Here is a 19,779-nt window from a genome sequence, read left to right as displayed (position 1 = left end):
ATACATACATACAAACCAGAGGCATGCAAAAAAATATAAAGAGGAAGAAAATGTTGTATAGCACATACAAAAGGGATGGTGATGAAACAAAATACATAGAATATGTTGAGCTGCAAAGAGATCTTAAGAAAGGGATCAGGAAAGCAAAGAGGGAAATAGAAAGAAACATAGCTCTTGGAGCTACAACCAATGCAATGAGCTTTTTTCAAAATTACAACAGCAAGCGGTCAATTAAGGAGGAGGTGAAACAGATAAAGGGCAAAAATTGAGGTATCTTGGAAAACGAACAAGATGTGGCAAATATTCTAAATGAGTATTTCACAGAGGTTTTTACAAAAGAAAAAACAGATGACATGCCACAGGTTGACAATCAATCCAGTCAAACCCTAAGAGAGATGAGGATAAATAAGGAGGAGGTACTAAAGGGACTAGCAGAATTAAAATCAAACAAATCACCTGGGCCAGATGGGATATTTCCAACAGTTCTTAAAGAAATGAGGGAAATTATGTATAGGCCGCTAACTCGATTATTCCAAATGACACTTAGAACAGGGGATGTTCCCACTGACTGGAAGACAGCAAATTTCATACCAATCCACAAGAAAGGGGACAAAACTGAGCCAGGAAATTACAGACCAATCAGTCTCACCTGCATCACCAGTAAAATGTTGGAAAAAATGATTAGACAGAAAATAGAGGAGCATCTCAATGAAAACCATATTCTTGGAGATAGTCAACATGGGTTTAGACGAGGCAGATCATGTCTTACTAAGTTAATAAATTTTTTTGAACATGCAACTGCAGCTGTAGATCACGTGAAAGCATATGATATGATATACTTAGATTTCCAAAAAGCTTTTGATAAGGTTCCACACCAAAGACTGATCCTCAAATTGGAAGCTGTAGGCATTCAGGGTCATGTAAGTAGATGGATTATGAACTGGTTGATGTATAGGAAACAGATTAGAGGAGTCACTTCTAACTGGAGTGAGGTTGTTAGTGGAGTTCCACAGGGATCAGTACTAGGGCCTTTGCTTTTTCTAATCTATATTAATGATCTGGACTCTGGGATACTTAGCAACCTTGTCAAATTTGCAGATGATACTAAAATAGGTGGCTTAGCAGATACAATCTTGGCAGCACATGCTATTCAGAGGAACTTAGATAAATTCAGTTGTGGGCTGACACCTGGCAAATGAAATTCAATGTGGACAAGTGCAAGGTAATACATGCAGTAAAACAAAAATGTCCACTATAATTACACTATGGGAGGTACAGATCTAGATGAAGTAATGCATGAGAAAGACCTAGGAATCTATGTGGATTCACTTTCTCCATCCAAACAATGTGGGGAAGCAATACAAAAGGCATACAGAATGCTAGGGTATATCGTCAAAAGTGTAGAATTTAAAACAAGGGAAGTAATGTTAAGACTGTACAATGCGCTAGACCTCATCTGGAATACTGTGTACAGTTCTGGGCACCACACTTCAAGAAGGATATTGCTGCTTTAGAGGCAGTTCAGAGGAGAGCAACCAGACTTATTCCAGGTCTGAAGGGAAAGTCCTACTCGGAGAGACTGAGGGAACTGAACCTTTTCACCCTGGAACAGAGGAGATTACGTGGGGACTTGATCCAAGTCTTCAAAATCATGAAAGGTTCCTCAAACCAGAGGAGCTTTTCCAGATCAGCAGGGACACACAAACCAGGGGACACAAATGGAAATTGGGCTTCAAGGCATTCAAGATGGAAAGTGGTAGAAGCTGAAAGTTTGGGAACATTTAAAAATAGACTGGATAGGATCCATGGATCACTTAGATATTAATGGACACCAAACGAGCATGATGGGTCGAATGGCCTCCTCTCGTTTGTAAACTTTCTTATGTTCTTATGTTCTTATGTTCTTATGAATGTTCCCTAAGCATGTTTCAAATGTTCCCTAATTTATGTTACAAATGTGCCTTAGCACCTCTCTCTCTCTCTCTCTCTGTCTCTCTCTGTAGATGCATCATAGGGAACATATGTAACAGTCTCTCTTTTTGTTTACCAAAAATGAGAGTGAACGTATTTCAAGTGGGTGTTGCCTTGGTTGGAAACGTTTTAAGATTATTTACGAAGTGTAAAGTGGATTTGTCTCAGTTCTCCGTAGTTTTCAATGTATGTGCCATTCAGTAGCGTTAATGTCACAGATGTGCCCTATGCAGTGGTAGGGTCAATAAAATGTCAGTAAAACTTTATTTTAGCAATTATGGAGGGGAAGAACTGCAAATAGAGGGTCCCCACTAATTATCTAACTTACCAACAACGTTTCAAATTAGGTCTTGCGAAGCTGCCAAATAATGCTGTATAATCGTATGTGTCTTCATACACCGGCTGCTATAGTCTGATAGCTTTGATTATATATATATATTTTCTCGTGAACCACAAATGCTATTTGCTTGATTTTTACAGAGTATGTTATAAATACCATTCTTATGAAGCCTGACAAATTGTATGATTATGAATATTTTCAAATCATTTGTTTGTTTTTCCTAACATGTTACAAATGTTCCCTATGTGAAAGATGCATTATATCTTAATAACGTCTAAACAATTAAAGATATACAGATTATTATTTTCGGTAAAGTTATAACACATTGCTATTAACTATGTGTGTCAGTAAAAGTTTAAAAAATCCTAACAATTTTTTATTGATCCTGCAAAATAAGTGTTTAGGGAACATTTGTAACATAGTTAGGGTTAGCCACTGGGTAAGGGTTACATCTTCAGCAGTAAGTTTATTCATGTTAATTATTCTCATCAATGTTAAAGAACAATAAGTTCTATTATGTGTGTCGATAAAATGCTGATATTCCATAACGTTTGCTTGTGTATTCTGCAAAACACATATTTAGGGAACATTTGTAACATTAGGGTTACGATTTGCCATAGACGCGGAATGAGTTTGATTGTGATGTTAAATGGGGTTTAAAGACGCAGTCGCCTCAGTGCTGATTACTATTGCTGTGTTTCTCCACTTCTACTCCATGCTTGGGAACGCCCACATCCAGTGACGTCAAAACCGGTGGAAAAGCGGGCCGGTTCAAAAAAGATCAGCTGGATCCCAGGCCGAGCAGCAGCTCCGGCTCCAGCACCGGCACCATGTCGCTGGAAAAGCGCTAAGTGAGCTCACAGTGAGCTCAGTGTAATGTCTGCTCTGGTGAGCTCACAGTATGACCTAGTCGTGAGTTCACGTCTTCACTGGGTAGTCCTTGACAACTTAATTGACTCAATTCTTGGGCTTAATTGGTCAAAATGACCATTGCAAATCGATTCTGAAAAGCAGAAGTCAGGCCAGCAACACACAGACACAGCCCGGTAAGCTGTACAACCTTAATTAAACATACAGATGGGCTCCAAACAGCACAGAGGAATTTAACAAAGCAATCAGTTCTACAGAAATAACCAACATCATCAACTCTTTCCTCAGCTCACAGTATCAGCCTGACATCTCAGGACTAAATCTGGCCATAAATGATATCAATCAAATATTTCAAATTGCAGCCACAATGGCAAATCTTAAAAAGACAAAGAAAAAGATAAACCAGAATCACACACACACAGACATGGTTTGATGATGAGTGTAAATCAATACGAACAAATTTAAGGCACCTATCCAATCAAAAACATCCAGTTCTGGGAAATGTGGAACAATTTAAATTCAACAAAACAACAAGAATTGGCAATACAAAATGGAACCATTTGGAAAAAATACTTTGAAAAGCTTTATAAAGATATCCAACAAAATGATCTGACACACAAACAAATTGAACCCAGGGAAAAACTGAAATTACTCGAACAATCAATTAAAAATAATCAAAACCCAACTGATGCTCCAATCACCCTACAGGAAATATCTAAAAAGCTCCAGGCACTTCCACCCAGAAAAGCCTGCATCCCGGACAGCATCAGCACTGAGATGCTCAAACACAGCAGCGCACAACTGCAGGAGGCTGAGCTTAAATTGTTCAACATGGTCCTCAGCACCCCTGACTTTAACCTGGCAGTGAAGGCACTCAAAGACAAAACAAGAAGAGCTTTCTACACAATCAGAAGAAGAACACACCAAACCACGCATGCAGGGCAGAATAAGGCCGCTACCCAACTCTCATTAATATAAAGAAAAGAGCACTGCAATTCTGGTGCACCTGAAGAAAAGTGAGTCAGACTCACTGCAGTACAAGGTCCTCCAAACCCAAGAGTTCAGCCCTGAAAAGAGTCCCCTGAGTCAGCTGGCCCTGAAGCTCACGGCACTGACCCCCGCTAATACTGCGAACAGAGACCAGCTTCAGGTCAGCACTGCTTACCTGCCCCCAATTAGAGTCAACCAAATCATAAAGATAATCAAAACCTCCTATCTGGAACATTGGAACAATGAAACCAAATTCCCAAAGTAAACTGGATTGCTATCGGGCCCTAAACAGAGAAAACACCCTGACAGAGTATCTCTTCACTGTCAGAGATACGAAGCAGAGACGCATCCTGACCAAGTACAGGCTCAGTGAGCACAGCCTGGCCATAGAGACAGGCCGACACAGGCAGAGCTGGCTGCCCAGAGAGGAGCGGCGCTGTGGTCACTGCGAGACAGGAGAGGTCCAGACAGAGATGCACTTCCTCCTCCACTGCAATAAATATGCCAAAATAAGGGACACATTCTTTAATAAATTCATAAATATTGTAAAATCATTTTCTGAATTGATACATGAAAAACAAATAGCTATCCTCCTGGGGGAGGGACACACTGCCCCCCTGGCCGCCCAATATGTAGCCGCCTGCCACAGCCTGAGGGGCTCACTGTGAAAACATACAGGAGCACCAGCTGTAAACTTGTTAAGTATAAATAAAGTAAATGTACATGTCTATTAAGATTTTATTTATACATTGTTTTTCTTACCTTTTATTATTTTTCAATTTATGTATATAATATTAACTGCTTTGGCAACACTACGAAACTGTTTGTCATGCTAATAAAGCACCCTTGAATTGAATTGAATTGAATTGAGAGAGAGAGAGAGAGATTGTGTGAACAGAGCACTGCTGTAATACAGCATGAAAAGAGCCGGTGCAGTGAAGCGATGATTACAATAATGATTATTAAAAGAGTTATATATGATATTAATGATTTAATTGAGGTTATAATGGACAAGTCAAAAGGTTAAAATGTTTGGCTCTATGTAGGTTTCGAGCCGCGCTGTTTGGGGGCCCAGTGCTGCTCCGACGCCGCCGCTCTGATGCTCTGGGCGTTTAACCCGCAGCGCAACCGGAGCAGCACCGTAAAACAACTAGAAGACAGATCTTATAAAGTGTTATTTAGTTGTACATATACTGCACAGCACAAGAAACATTGGGAAAACAAGACAGCTATATGAGTGACATGTAATGTTATATGTACCTTGGATATTTTAGACGTTTTATTAAAGCACTGTCCTGTGCTACTGAAATATCATCAACTATTACAATTTGAAAGCTCCCCAAATCCTTTCAGATGCCTCTCCTAATGAAATGTGTGGAATTCAGATCGGGAATATTTGCCCGTTTGTGATCCATTCGCTTGTTCTACGTGCACATGCTATACAAATGAAAAGAATAGAAACCTATTGTGAATCCAAGGTTGTCTATTAGTGAGTAAGATGTTCATTAGATTCACATTTGAGTTGTATTTCATGTCAGGATGTGAGCGCAGTTGTGAAGGATTCAGAAATCAGTTCTTGGAATCGTATCCTAAACTGAGTGAGGGGCTGGATTTGAACTCATGAAGATTTCAGGATCTTGGATGTTATTCCTTGCCCTGATGAGGGGTACTCATGAAATATTGAAGGGACCCAGAAATCCACATTGGCTCTGCCATGATCTATGTAAGGCCACTACAAAGAGATCTTAATATGGATAAGGTACGAGCTTATTGTTTTTTGTTTTCATGTGTTTCCTAGTGCCAGTACATGATTATTCACCAGTCTTCTGTGCTGGGTTTTGAGGGTTTCACATGAAGCTGTATTGTAACATTTTTTTTGCTGTGAATCATGTGACTGCTGCAGTGCATGTTTTAGGTTCCTGTACTGTCCTTATCAACTGGGCCCCTGATGACGTGCCTCTTTTGTGACGGAGAGAGAATCACAGTGATGGCTGTAGCAGCGGGTATACAGTACTACATGATCTATTTTTAAAGTCTTACTTGTAGCAAAATGTATAAATGTGTTTAGTTGGTTACAGGAAATATGCATTCTAATTTAGTCTTACCAAAATAAATGTAATGCTCTCATTAAATGATTTCAAAATGAAGAAAAGCTGATTGGCTGCGATTTGATTTAATATCGTTTAAACTGTGATTATATGGTGTAGAACCGTGTGGGAAATAAGTGGAGAAATCATGGAGATAAAGCAAATAGAACATTAATCGAGCCGCTCGGAAGCCCCACGTCAGGAATAATTCCTTCAGTGAGAACTTAATGTTTACCAACATGAGTGCAGCTTTATAGGAAAATGACGTAACATCTTATGGCCGTTCATCCAATCAGAAGATACAGGTCCGGGTCCGTTTTATGATCTGTCCTCCCGTGAAGAGGTGATGGATCCAAAGCAGATGTCCGTCTTTGATGTGCACTAGGAAGATGCGATCCCACGGTCGTCATTTACCTAGTGTCAATCGCTCGTTAACAGAAACAATTCCTGCCTATCTGGAGAAACGATTAAGTCATTTAAGTCATTAAGTCAAACGATTAAGGGGGGCTTGATTTATGACTGATGTCAATCCATGCCATCTTTTGGAAATGCCGGTTGGCACGGGTTCGTAGCTCTGTGTCGGGATTTCGGCTCTCGTCCATTTCAAAGAGTTTTTATTTCCTACAGGCCCCCTTCCCCAGACATCTCACAGCAGGGATTCCAAGCTATTTGGCCCATTCTCGGTGCCATCCTCCCAAGACTGTCACTTTGATGTAAACCAGTTCACATGCTGATGAGTTAAGGAAATCTGATAAATGTGGGGGGGAGAGGTCTTCTTTAGATCAGTGCTTCAGCTCAGAGCTAAACTGCTCTTATCAGAATACACCCAACATAACGCTACACTGGTTAATTCTGTTCTGGGAAAACCACAATCCTGCAGGTTTAATAAGTCTCTCTACACATCAGTCCCTGAGTACCTTCAACCAATGGTCATTTTGACCAATTAAGCCCAAGAATTGAGTCAATTAAGTTGTCAAGGACTACCCAGTGAAGACGTGAACTCACGACTAGGTCACACTGTGAGCTCACCAGAGCAGACATTACACTGAGCTCACTGTGAGCTCACTTAGCGCTTTTCCAGCAACATGGTGCCGGTGCTGGAGCCGGAGCTGCTGCTCGGCCTGGGATCCAGCTGATCTTTTTTGAACCGGCCCGCTTTTCCACCGGTTTTGACGTCACTGGATGTGGGCGTTCCCAAGCATGGAGTAGAAGTGGAGAAACACAGCAATAGTAATCAGCACCTAGGCGACTGCGTCTTTAAACCCCATTTAACATCACAATCAAACTCATTCCGCGTCTATGGCAAATCGTAACCCTAATGTTACAAATGTTCCCTAAATATGTGTTTTGCAGAATACACAAGCAAACGTTATGGAATATCAGCATTTTATCGACACACATAATAGAACTTATTGTTCTTTAACATTGATGAGAATAATTAACATGAATAAACTTACTGCTGAAGATGTAACCCTTACCCAGTGGCTAACCCTAACTATGTTACAAATGTTCCCTAAACACTTATTTTGCAGGATCAATAAAAAATTGTTAGGATTTTTTAAACTTTTACTGACACACATAGTTAATAGCAATGTGTTATAACTTTACCGAAAATAATAATCTGTATATCTTTAATTGTTTAGACGTTATTAAGATATAATGCATCTTTCACATAGGGAACATTTGTAACATGTTAGGAAAAACAAACAAATGATTTGAAAATATTCATAATTACAGCATACAATTTGTCAGGCTTCATAAGAATGGTATTTATAACATACTCTGTAAAAATCAAGCAAATAGCATTTGTGGTTCACGAGAAAATATATATATATAATCAAAGCTATCAGACTATAGCAGCCGGTGTATGAAGACACATACGATTATACAGCATTATTTGGCAGCTTCGCAAGACCTAATTTGAAACATTGTTGGTAAGTTAGATAATTAGTGGGGACCCTCTATTTGCAGTTCTTCCCCTCCATAATTGCTAAAATAAAGTTTTACTGACATTTTATTGACCCTACCACTGCATAGGGCACATCTGTAACATGAACGCTACTGAATGGCACATACATTGAAAACTACGGAGAACTGAGACTAATCCACTTTACACTTCATAAATAATCTTAAAACGTTTCCAACCAAGGCAACACCCACTTGAAATACGTTCATTCTCATTTTTGGTAAACAAAAAGAGAGATTGTTACATATGTTCCCTATGATGCATCTACAGAGAGAGAGAGAGAGACAGACACTAACTCTCTCTCTCTCTCTCTCTCTCTCTCTCTCTCTCAGCTGGGAGTGTGTGGGAGGGGTCTGCAGTGAGCGGGAGTGCTGCTGAGAGCTCTGTCCTTTGGCTGCGTTTTTTTGTTGCTTTACTTTTTTCAGTTTGTTTATTTTGTCTTCTGTTTTCAGTGCTTTTCTTATTGTGGGGGAACAGGGGAGGGGAGGGGGGAGTACCGGTAGTTCTTCCCGGGTCGGGGGGTCGGACCCCCTGAATGCGTCTTTTGAAAAACTGACCCGACGCCATGGAGTCAAGATCGCTCCGGTGCAGTTCTGCCCCCTAGAGCAGTGTGTGTTAGCGGTTGGGGAGGTAGCAGGGTGTGAAAATATCAAGTCTGCTGCCATTGTTATCTTCTTAAAAACCACTGATCTGCTCAATCAGCTAGTGGCTAATGGCACAGTGTTAGACGACACTTTCACCCCGGTGTTGCCGCTCGCTGCTCCTGCCCGGAAGGTAACGCTGTCTAACGTCCCTCCGTTCATCCGCACCGGCTCGGGCAGCTGATGTCCGGCATTAAGAGGGTCCCGCTGGGCTGCAAAGCCCCGCAACTGAAACACGTCGTGTCCTTCCGAAGGCAGCTGTATATGATCCTCAATAACATCAATGAGGATCTTAATGTCATTTTTAAATTTAAGATCGACAATACCGACTACGTCGTGTTCGCTACTTCGGAGTCCATGAAGTGTTTCAGGTGTGGGAGCGAGGGGCATGTCGTGAGGAACTGTCCCGAGCAGGACAGGGAGCGGGAGGAGGAGCGGGGCGACGCGGGGAGGAATAGAGACACCGGCCCGCAGCCACAGATGCAGCGGGCAGACAGAGATCGAGCCCCGGCGGAGGAGACAGTCGCCGGTCGGACCGATGGTACCACTGATGCCGTGACGGGGGAAGAGCTGCCCGGAGGCGATGACGCACAGCTGGGGGACGGGGTCGAGGCAGCGGGGGATAGTGACGACCGAGACGCCGGGGGGAGATGGTGTTGAGGCGGTGCACGGGGCGCTGGTTAGTGACGAGGAACAACCTCAGCAGCCAGCAGACGGGCGGACAGACACACAGGGTGTAGCCGAGGAGGAGGCAGGGCCAGGCTCGGCGGTACAAGCCGAGGCGCCGGGTGGAAAAAACGCACTAAGAAGGTGCTGGGAGGGAGCACGGACGGTGTTGGTAAATAGTGGCAGTAAAAGAAGTGGTGGCACAGTAGTGAAGCTGGGGTAGCGAGCGGCTTGGTGGGGAAAGGTCCGGCTACACGCTGGAGCATCGCGGCTCGGAGTGACAGTGAGGGCGGCTTCACGGATTCCTCTCTCGCCTCCTCGTCCTCGGTGAGTCAGAGCTGCAGTGAAGGATATCAGGAGGTTTTTTGAGAAAACGAAGGGAAAGAGGTCTGTTGTAGTGGAGCAGTTTTTCCCAGATTGTGCACGCCTGCTGGCCTCTATTAAGTTTTTACAGAAACCCTGACCTATCAATTTGTACAACACTCACTGAAAACCATGGTTGGGGTCAATTCCTGTTTTTCAATTCCAATTCCTCCTACAAATCAATTCAAAATTGCAATTACTTTTTGCATTCACATAATATTCTTTATTGGAATTGAATTGAAAAGGGAATTAAAAATTGAATTGGAATTGACCCCAACCCTGTTGAAAACAAAACAAAAAATACAGATCTGGTTCTTCAAATCTTCACTCTGGTTTCATTCTGTGTCGTAGTTCATTTATCTTGCTGTTAATTGCACCACCAATTACACTCTTTGGGGTACTGGGCAATTTTTTCAAGGTAGCCCCTAAAAAACATGTATCACATAGATTTAATGACTTGCACATAGATATATAAAAATCTTTTAATAAACATACCACATATCTTTGAGAAGGGTTCATTAGTTACATATTGCCACAGTAAATCAACATTTTTGTGTGTGGGTGTATTTAAATGTTTTGGTGTATGCTCTTAAACTTGTCTTACACTAGTTCATAGTAAAATCTGTACTTGGCGAAGCAGCTATGCAAAGGCAGTCTTTTCTCCATTAATACCTTGCTTAAGCATTACATTGATGTGGCACAACTGGACTGAAATGTGAAGTATTTGCTCAAAAGTCAAATTTAAATGAGACATGAAAGTTTATATTGTCAAGGATCCCATGGCACTATTCATTATTATTATGTATTAATATGTCTGAAGCATTAATCCAAGGTGATTTACAAGGTGTTGTTGAAAGAGTGACGTGGCTGAATTCTAAGTCAGGCTTCCCTCAATCAGGTCTAACAAATTTGTTATGACTCCACCTTTACTGCTGTGTAGTAATCTGCTGGTACAAAATGGCTGCACCCCAGAGGGTGGTGGGTGAAGTGAGTCTGTAGAGCACTTTGGGATCTTTCCAGCTGCTACATGTAAGGTATTATTATTTATTAATACATTAACTCTAGTCTCTGAAACTAAAACAAAGGCCAAAGGAACATTTCAAATGCTAACCCTTTGTGTTCTATACAGTTAAAAAGGAGAGTTAGAAATTTTGTACAACAGCATTTACATACCATATATGGCTTCCACCTTTAAGCGATCCAGAGGTGTCTTTTTCTCCGAAGTTGGATCTCTCTTGCTGCCACCACCACGAAGATTGCTCTTTAATAATGTTGGAAAGTCAAAGACAGCAACCGTCAGGGTTCTTGCATATGACGTATTCGTGCTGCACCTCTCTGCAAGGATCCAGGACAGTTTGTCAATGTAAACTCCAGTGCCTGGGAATATTTCCACCTAAAAGACAATGGTAAATAAAAAACAAGTTTATCCCCAAACTATTCTTATATTATGTTAAGTGGAATACATTATCAGTAAGGCTGTGATTTTGTTACAGAAATGTGTTATTAAAGACCACAGTATGTCTCAATTCTAAGTTTATTAATTTACAGACATAATAAAGTCAGTGAATCTGTGACACCCATAATTCAATTACATTCTTATTATCAACTATAACTATGAATATAACTGATAATGTAGCATCATTAGATTGTTTACAACCAATATTTGTTTTCAATATATATATTTTTACCTTGTCTTTGTAATATTGTAGACCAAGAGTGTTATACCTGTTTTGGTGATTCTTTGTCAGATTCAGAACAATTTGCTGTGGGGCTGTCAGAACCACTTGATGGTGACACACTTTTGTCTTCATTGCTGATAAATGTGGCTTTTGTTACAATTTTTTTCAGATTGTCCAAAAGGTCTGGAATCTCTGGAGAAAAAAAACCTTAGTATTAAATGATAATCATTTCTAGTAATATATTTAATGCAAAGTGAAAACAAAACCATCAATGCCTGCAATTATACTTGAGAGACTTGCTCTATGTTATTGGCAAACTGACCTTTTTGTGGGTCATTAACATTAGCTACGAAAAAAATAAAAAAGATAAAATACAAGAATTACCAGGTCTAATGTAATGCATATAGTCATTAATGTAGGATTATGAAGTTATGTTGAAAAACTTTATTTAATAATCAGTATTATTAAACTATTAGACAGTGCACATTAAGAGTCTGTATTGTGGTTCTAGATTACTTCAGTATGATCAACTATAATACATTACTCTGGAATCTAAATTACTGAAGAATAACATTTATCAAGGTAAGGAATTATTTGCTATAAATAAAAAAACTTACCATCAACCATACGGTTTCGAAGACATTGGTTTTCATTTTTAAGTCTTGTGTTTTCCTTTTCGAGCTGCTTAACTTTTTGCTGTAGCTCAACTTCACTGGACTCTTTAAATGTCTGTAGAATATGACGGGATCTAATTCTTGAAGCTCCATCGGTTTTCTTTCTTATTTTGTGCTGTATTCAGAGAGGAAAAGAGTTTAAAATGAAAATATATATATATATATATGAATATGATTAAAAAAAAAACAATCCTGCAATACATTTATTTAATATTTGCAGTAATTATCTCACCGGTAACTGTGGTTCATCAAGGTCACTATCATCTGAAATTTGAAGTTTTTTGTTTGGTTTAGGTACTCTCTTCATTTTAGGACAGGGCATTTTTGTTAGGTCATTAAGTTTTCTTCTTAGTTCGCCTTCTTTTCCTAAAATAAAAATAAAATAAATAAAACCCTGCATTATGTCCACAGATATTTGGGGATTATATTTATTTGTCATAAAAATACTGTGCTTTGACCATACAAATTAAGATGAACAGCCAACACTGAATCAAAACTGAAGTTAAATTATATCTGGTTTAATTTATTTTGTGATTTGGGGGATTTTATTGTAAAGCACAACACACAATAAATCGTTCTTACAAATGCCAGTCAAGTATGACGAGTTTTTAGCGCCCTCACCACCACCTACCATGTTATAAGAGTATGTTAGAAGTACAACACATTAATAACTTAAACATTCATTTCAAATATACTGTGATTGTATATATCAAATAGCATGTAAAGACTTTAATGTTTTTTTTTTAAATAAACATTGTTACCAGTCATAATGATCTGCGCTTCATGGACAGGCCATCCACCTTTTGGAGGTTTGTTCGTGTCTCTCCACTCTGCTCTGAAGTTTCGAGTCGTCTCTTCGTCATCATCAGCAATGCTGAATAAATCAAAATTGCGAAAGCAAGCAGTGGGAATCACGCTGTAAGAGTCTTTGTCGACCCCGCTTTCCCACTTCACCAACGCGTGCATCACCGCCATACTACCTTCACCTTCTCGTCCGTTTTTTCTGCGCGTTTTTCCCCCGACAAGTCACGGCACAAAAAACAGTCCCGCTCTGCATTCTGGTACTTGGCGTTCTTAATAACACCAACAGGGTGTAATCGCATAGACCACTCGAGTATAAAGTACTACATATCCCATCAGTTACAGTTTTTTTTCATCTTCTGAAACTGCAATTTAGCACTTTCAACTGTTTCTTAGTGATTCCTAGAATTACTAACCGGTATTGTAGTCAATGTGTTTATAACCTTTTTTGTTTAACGATTTGTGTGTTATCCTATGGGATCCCATGGTCTTTGATTTGGTCACGGAAGTGATTTGTCTTTGATTTGTTGATCTAGAGTTGAATTTTAATTAGTTTTTCCCTTTTGTATAATTAGTGTAGTGCTACATTTAGTCTTTGTTTTTAAATAAATTTGACAATTTATATCTTTGGAATTGGTGTCTGCGTCCAATTATTACAGAAATTGAGTTCTACAAGACTCCAGGATTCGTGATAAGGTGATACTATGAATTCACTTCTTTAATTGAAATGTATAAGTGTACCTTACGCTACATATATGTATGTATGTATGTATGTATGTCCAATTGCTTTGACAATACAAATGAATTGAATTGAGAGGGAGAGAGAGAGAGAGAGAGAGAGAGAGAGAGACAGACAGATAGACAGACTGACAAACAGAAAAACAGACAGACACAGACACACACACACACAGAGCCAGCCAGCCAGCCAGCTCAGCGATGACATCACGACCCTCTCTCAGCTGACTGCTATGACATCACAGAGCACGTACATTCCGTTGCTTGCCGTCTGTCAACCACTCAGTCACTGCCAGCCAGACTGGCTGGCTGGCTGGATGGGGGGGCTGCTTGCTGCTGCTGCGTACCTTAGCAAGCTTATTTGCTTGACCGGCCTTCCTACTCCTCTGCCCACATGCCCACCTATGCCCGATCTGCTGTTCACCTGGATCACAGCTCCGCCCCAACAAGGCAGAGCCCCCCAAGAATGGTACAAACTCACCCACGATCCCCTCCACGGAAAGCTTTAGCAAAAGGCAAAAGCGTTATACGTAATGAAGAGGAACCCGAGTCCAAGACGCATCCGACCAGCCATACATATTTGTGTGTATTAAAGATCACATTTTCTTACATTTAGTTTTTCTGTACTTTATTACATCTTATTGTGATTTATAAAAGTATTGTTTCTTTTCCATATGTATGTATGTATGTGTGTGTGTGTGTGTGTGTGTGTGCCTGTCTCTGTGTGAAAGTGTGTGTGTGTGTGTGTGTGTGTGTGTGTGTATATGTCTCTCTGTGAAAGTGTGTGTGTGGGTGTGACAGTGTGTGTGAGTGTCTGTCTGTCTGTCTGTCATGTAACTCGCACATCTGTGAGGGCACCATTTTTGCAGAAGAGATGTACACATTTTGGAGCAACATATGCTGCCATCCAGACATCATCTTTTCCAGTGACGTCCCTGCATTTTCAAACAGATCACATTTTATTACACTTTGTTTATCTGTACTTTATTACATCTTATTGTGATTTATACTTGTAATGTTTCTTTTCCATATATATGTATGTACAGTGGGGGAAAAAAGTAATTGATCCCCTGCTGATTTTGTACGTTTGCCCACTGACAAAGAAATGATCAGTCTATAATTTTAATGGTAGGTGTATTTTAGCAGTGAGAGACAGAATAACAACAAGAAAATCCAGAAAAATGCATTTCAAAAAAGTTATAAATTGATTTGCATGTTAATGAGGGAAATAAGTATTTGACCCATTTTCAATGCCCTGGCTTAGGGAAGGAAGTTCTCACCCATGATTTGACAGTACATGGCCCCGTCCATCGTCCCTTTGATGCGGTGCAGTTGTCCTGTCCCCTTAGCAGAAAAACAGCCCCAAAGCATAATGTTTCCACCTCCATGTTTGATGGTGGGAATGGTGTTCTTGGGGTCATTCCTCCTCCTCCAAACACGGCGAGTTGAGTTGATGGCAAAGAGCTTGATTTTGGTCTCATCTGAGACCACTTTCACCCAGTTCTCCTCTGAATCATTCAGATGTTCATTGGCAAACTTCAGACGGGTCTGTACATGTGCTTTCTTGAGCAGGGGGACCTTGCGGGCGCTGCAGGATTTCAGTCCTTCACGGCATAGTGTGTTACCAATTGTTTTCTTGGTGACTATGGTCCCAGCTACCTTGAGATCATTAACAAGATCCTCCCATGTAGTTCTGGGCTGATTCCTCACCGTTCTCATGATCATTGAAACTCCACGAGGTGAGATCTTGCATGGAGCCCCAGACTGAGGGAGACTGACAGTTATTTTGTGTTTCTTCCATTTGCGAATAATCGCACCAACTGTTGTCACCTTCTCACCAAGCTGCTTGGTGATGGTCTTGTAGCCCATTCCAGCCTTGTGTAGGTCTACAATCTTGTCCCTGACATCCTTGGACAGCTCTTTGGCCATGGTGGAGAGTTTGGAATCTGATTGATTGATTGCTTCTGTGGACAAGTGTCTTTTATACAGGTAACGAGCTGAGATTAGGAGCACTCCCTTTAAGAGAGTGCTCCTAATCTCAGCTCGTTACCTGTATGAAAGACACCTGGGAGCCAGAAATCTTGCTGATTGATAGGGGATCAAATACTTATTTCCCTCATTAACATGCAAATCAATTTATAACTTTTTTGAAATGCGTTTTTCTGGATTTTCTTGTTGTTATTCTGTCTCTCACTGCTAAAATACACCTACCATTAAAATTATAGACTGATCATTTCTTTGTCAGTGGGCAAACGTACAAAATCAGCAGGGGATCAAATACTTTTTTCCCTCACTGTATGTATGTATGTATGTATGTATGTATGTAAGTGTGTGTGTGTCTGTCTCTGTGTGAAAGTGTGTGTGTGTGTCTGTCTGTGAAAGTGATTGTGTGTGAAAGTGTGTGTGTCTGTCTGTCTGTCTGTGAAAGTGTGTGTGTGTGTGTGTGTGTGCGTGTGTCTGTCTGTGAAAGTGTGTGTTTGTGTGTGTATGGGTGTGACAGTGTGTATGAGTGTCTGTCATGTAACTCGCACATCTGTGAGGGCACCATTTTTGCAGAAAGAGATGTACACATTTTGGAGCAACATATGCTGCCATCCAGACATCGTCTTTTCCAGGGACGTACCTGCATTTTTCAGCAGGATAACGCCAAACCACATTCTGCCCAGATTTCAAGCGCATGGTTGCATAGGCAGAGAGTGCGGGTGCTAGCATGGCCTGCCTGCATTCCTGACCTGTCTCCGAATTGAGAATGTGTGGCGCACTATGAACTGCAAATTAAGACAACGAAGGCCCTGTGCAGTTGCGCAGCTGAGGAAATGCATAATGGATGAATGGGGGAAAATCCCGCTTGCTAAACTTAACCAAGTGGTGTCTTCAGTGCCCAAGTGCTTAATAAGTGTTATTAAAAGAAAAGGTGATGTTACATAGTGGTAAACAGTCGACTGTCCCAACTTTCTTGGTTTCTTTTCACTGCTAATGAGATGCTGTAGAGTGAGTTAGTTATATTGCTTTCAGGAGCTCTAATCGTATTGATGAGTTCATGCAGCATTTGTAATTGAATTTCAAAAAGAAATCCTTGCTGTCTGGCCTGTGTGTATGAGATGTACTCTGTCAATCTTTGGCTAACAACTGAAACATTGGTAGAACAGAAATGGCAACATAAAAAAGAAAAGTACATTTTAAAAGAGCACATTAAATAGGATGAATATACAGTTTTTTACAATCACTTTGTCACTCATTTCAGAACCTTGATGTCATTTTTCAAAACTCTAGACACAAAACTCAAAACGGTCATCACTTGTAACACAGGCTGTCCAATGTTCAAAACATTGCATTGTGCATTCATATCTTTAAAGAAACCTAGCACTTGCAGACTTGTTGGTTCAAATAACTCATTTATCATGAAATACCATAGTAACATAGTAACACAGAAGATACCGATAGTTTCACTGTGTAGTTGTTCGTACAATCATTAAATATTGTAGTACAAAATATGTGATACATGTTTCATTATGGTACTACACATAAATACATCACTGTAAAAGGACTAGTAGAGAGAATACTACAGACACAGTGGAATCATTGAACAAAATCTGAAATGTATTGATGCAATACAATCAAATCACACCATAGGTTTCTTTGAATCCATGCAAAAATAATTAGCTACAAAAACGAACAAAACTACAGTAAAATGTCAACTGCAGTGTTCCTCACCTGGCTTAGTGTAAAAAGCAAAACAAAGGATTGATTACTGTACTTCTAAATTTCCATCAGCCCTGTGTTCAGGTTCAGGTTCTCACAACCATTTTTCACAAGAGGCATCTTGAAACTGAACATACCTGAACATACTCAGTCATCAGCTGCTTCACTCTGTCTGCATTTCTTTCAAAAGGCACACTATACTCTGTGCTACACATTGGTATGCAGTATACAGTCATTTGACAATTGAGAGTAGCCTAATGTTTAGTGCATGCTGAAGACTTGCCGCTTCTCAGTACGGACATTTCTGATGATTGAGGCCACAGTTGATCCTGAGTTGATTCTGAGGTTTGATTGAATCATTGTAGCTGCCTCAGTCATGGTCATGCCATGATTTACAACATGTTCTACAACTATTTCTCGGATTTCACTGGACACTATTTGCTGTTGCTGCCGCTGTCTGGTCCGTGGCCTTGTCCTCTACCACGTTCCCCCAACACCTCTCAAATGAGGCCCATGGCTGCCTCTCTGGTGAGGCCTAAGCCCTCCTCTATGACGAGGCCCACGACCACCTCTCAGAAGGGGTGCATGTCCCCTTCCATTCCTTTGACCACCACGTCTTCCTCCTCCCACTGCTTGACCTCTATTGTGACCTGGATGACCTGCCGGCTCCATGTTATCACTGTGTTGCTCGGCTGGATAGCACTCATTTCACTCGATACTCGTACCACAATGTGAAATCAATCATCAATAACCAGTTGGCAGTATTGGAAAAGCAATTACAAGGGCCTGCATACATACAGTAATGTCAAATCTGATGTGGAAGAACAATCATCTTCAACCAGGTTGGAGCGTTAGTTGCAATGCCTTTAATACACGCAGCGTGGAGAGGAACAGTGACTCAAGAAGATCCCAAAGTCGCTCTGCCTTCATTTTAACAGTCAGAGCTTTTATACACAAAAATCAAAGAGCTGGTTATAATCAGAAAGTCATTACTATGTTATCTTAAAAGTTAGCTAAGCAGAATTTATATCATTATAGGACAGAGTTCATAGATCAACACATGGATTAGGGAGCAGGCACTTCAATCATACTGTTTGACATTGTCTCCAAGATTCTCATCGTAAATAACAAGCAGAAATCAAACTACCTTCTGGCCTGACCTTCTAGCTTGACCTTATCTTTCTTAAGTATACAAGAGAGAAAAACAGGTATTAGAGAAAGAATTTCTAACTTTCCTTCCACACTGAAAACATGGTGTGGAAAAGTGCTACATGATGATGAATGATGATGAAATATTACATCCATAGATAATGTAGTCCAACTGGTTCATGCTCCTCGGTTATTGGTGTCAATGGATCTCATTATCCTGAAACTTTCATGATCGAAACATGGAATACTGTTCGTCAGTTTCCATAAAACTATGAATTAAGAGTAATGCAACAGTCACTTATCATTTTGAGCAGCTGTATCAATTGATAGTTAGATCTTTGTAATGAAATGAATAGACAGTGATCTCAGATGTAATGTGTGAATTGCATTTTGAAATGGTAATACTTTGACGTTAAGTTGTATCATTTTAGTTCAATGAACAAATGATCTGAGGTTGATGTGTATTGTATCCAAGCAATTGAAAAATGTGCATTTTGATCATCGGGTGTGAGTTTTGTGTCTAGAGTTTTGAAAAATGACATCAAGGTTCTGAAATGAGTGCCAAAGTGATTGTAAAAAAGTGTAATATCAGGGGACAGTGGCTATTACTGATCTGGCCTTCCGTGGCCTCTGTATTAATGTAACAGGTCACATTGTATGTGTACACTGATACTTGATAGTATAATATAGTACAAGTAAAAAACATACATAGGTATCATAGAAGTATTTTGCAGAAATGATTATGGATACTTATCAAAATGGAGAGGAAATGCTAAATCCAGTCTCCCCAGGCTGAGCTTCTATTGCTACACCTGCTAAGTGGCTGCTGGCCCCACTATATGGATAGAGCCACACCAAGTACAAGAGTCTCCCCATTGCTATTTATATCTCCCTATCCAGTCTTCTATACGTGTCAGGTATACAAGTGTGTGTGTGTGTGTGTGTGTGTGTGTGTGTCTGTCTGTCTGTGAAAGTGTGTGTGTGTGTGTGTGTGTGAAAGTGTGTGTGAGTGTCTGTCTGTCTGTCTGTCATGTAACTTGCACATCTGTTAGGGCACCATTAATGCAGAGATGTACACATATTGTTTATTTTCCATATATATGTATGTATGTATGTATGCATGTCCAATTGCTTTGACAATACAA

General features: G+C 40.3%; 1 non-coding gene across 1 annotated transcript; it reads right to left on the bottom strand.

Moving 5' to 3' along the window:
- Positions 1-14,221: 14,221 nt before the first annotated feature.
- On the bottom strand, positions 14,222-14,336 carry LOC136733258 (U5 spliceosomal RNA). The gene has a single exon (XR_010810152.1). It is a non-coding gene; the product is annotated as a U5 spliceosomal RNA (small nuclear RNA).
- Positions 14,337-19,779: the final 5,443 nt, after the last annotated feature.

The sequence above is a fragment of the Amia ocellicauda genome, unplaced genomic scaffold (assembly GCF_036373705.1).
Source record: "Amia ocellicauda isolate fAmiCal2 unplaced genomic scaffold, fAmiCal2.hap1 HAP1_SCAFFOLD_36, whole genome shotgun sequence".
NCBI lineage: Eukaryota > Metazoa > Chordata > Actinopteri > Amiiformes > Amiidae > Amia > Amia ocellicauda.
Note: the sequence above shows the minus strand (reverse complement) of the source record. Positions and strands in the feature narration are given on the sequence as shown.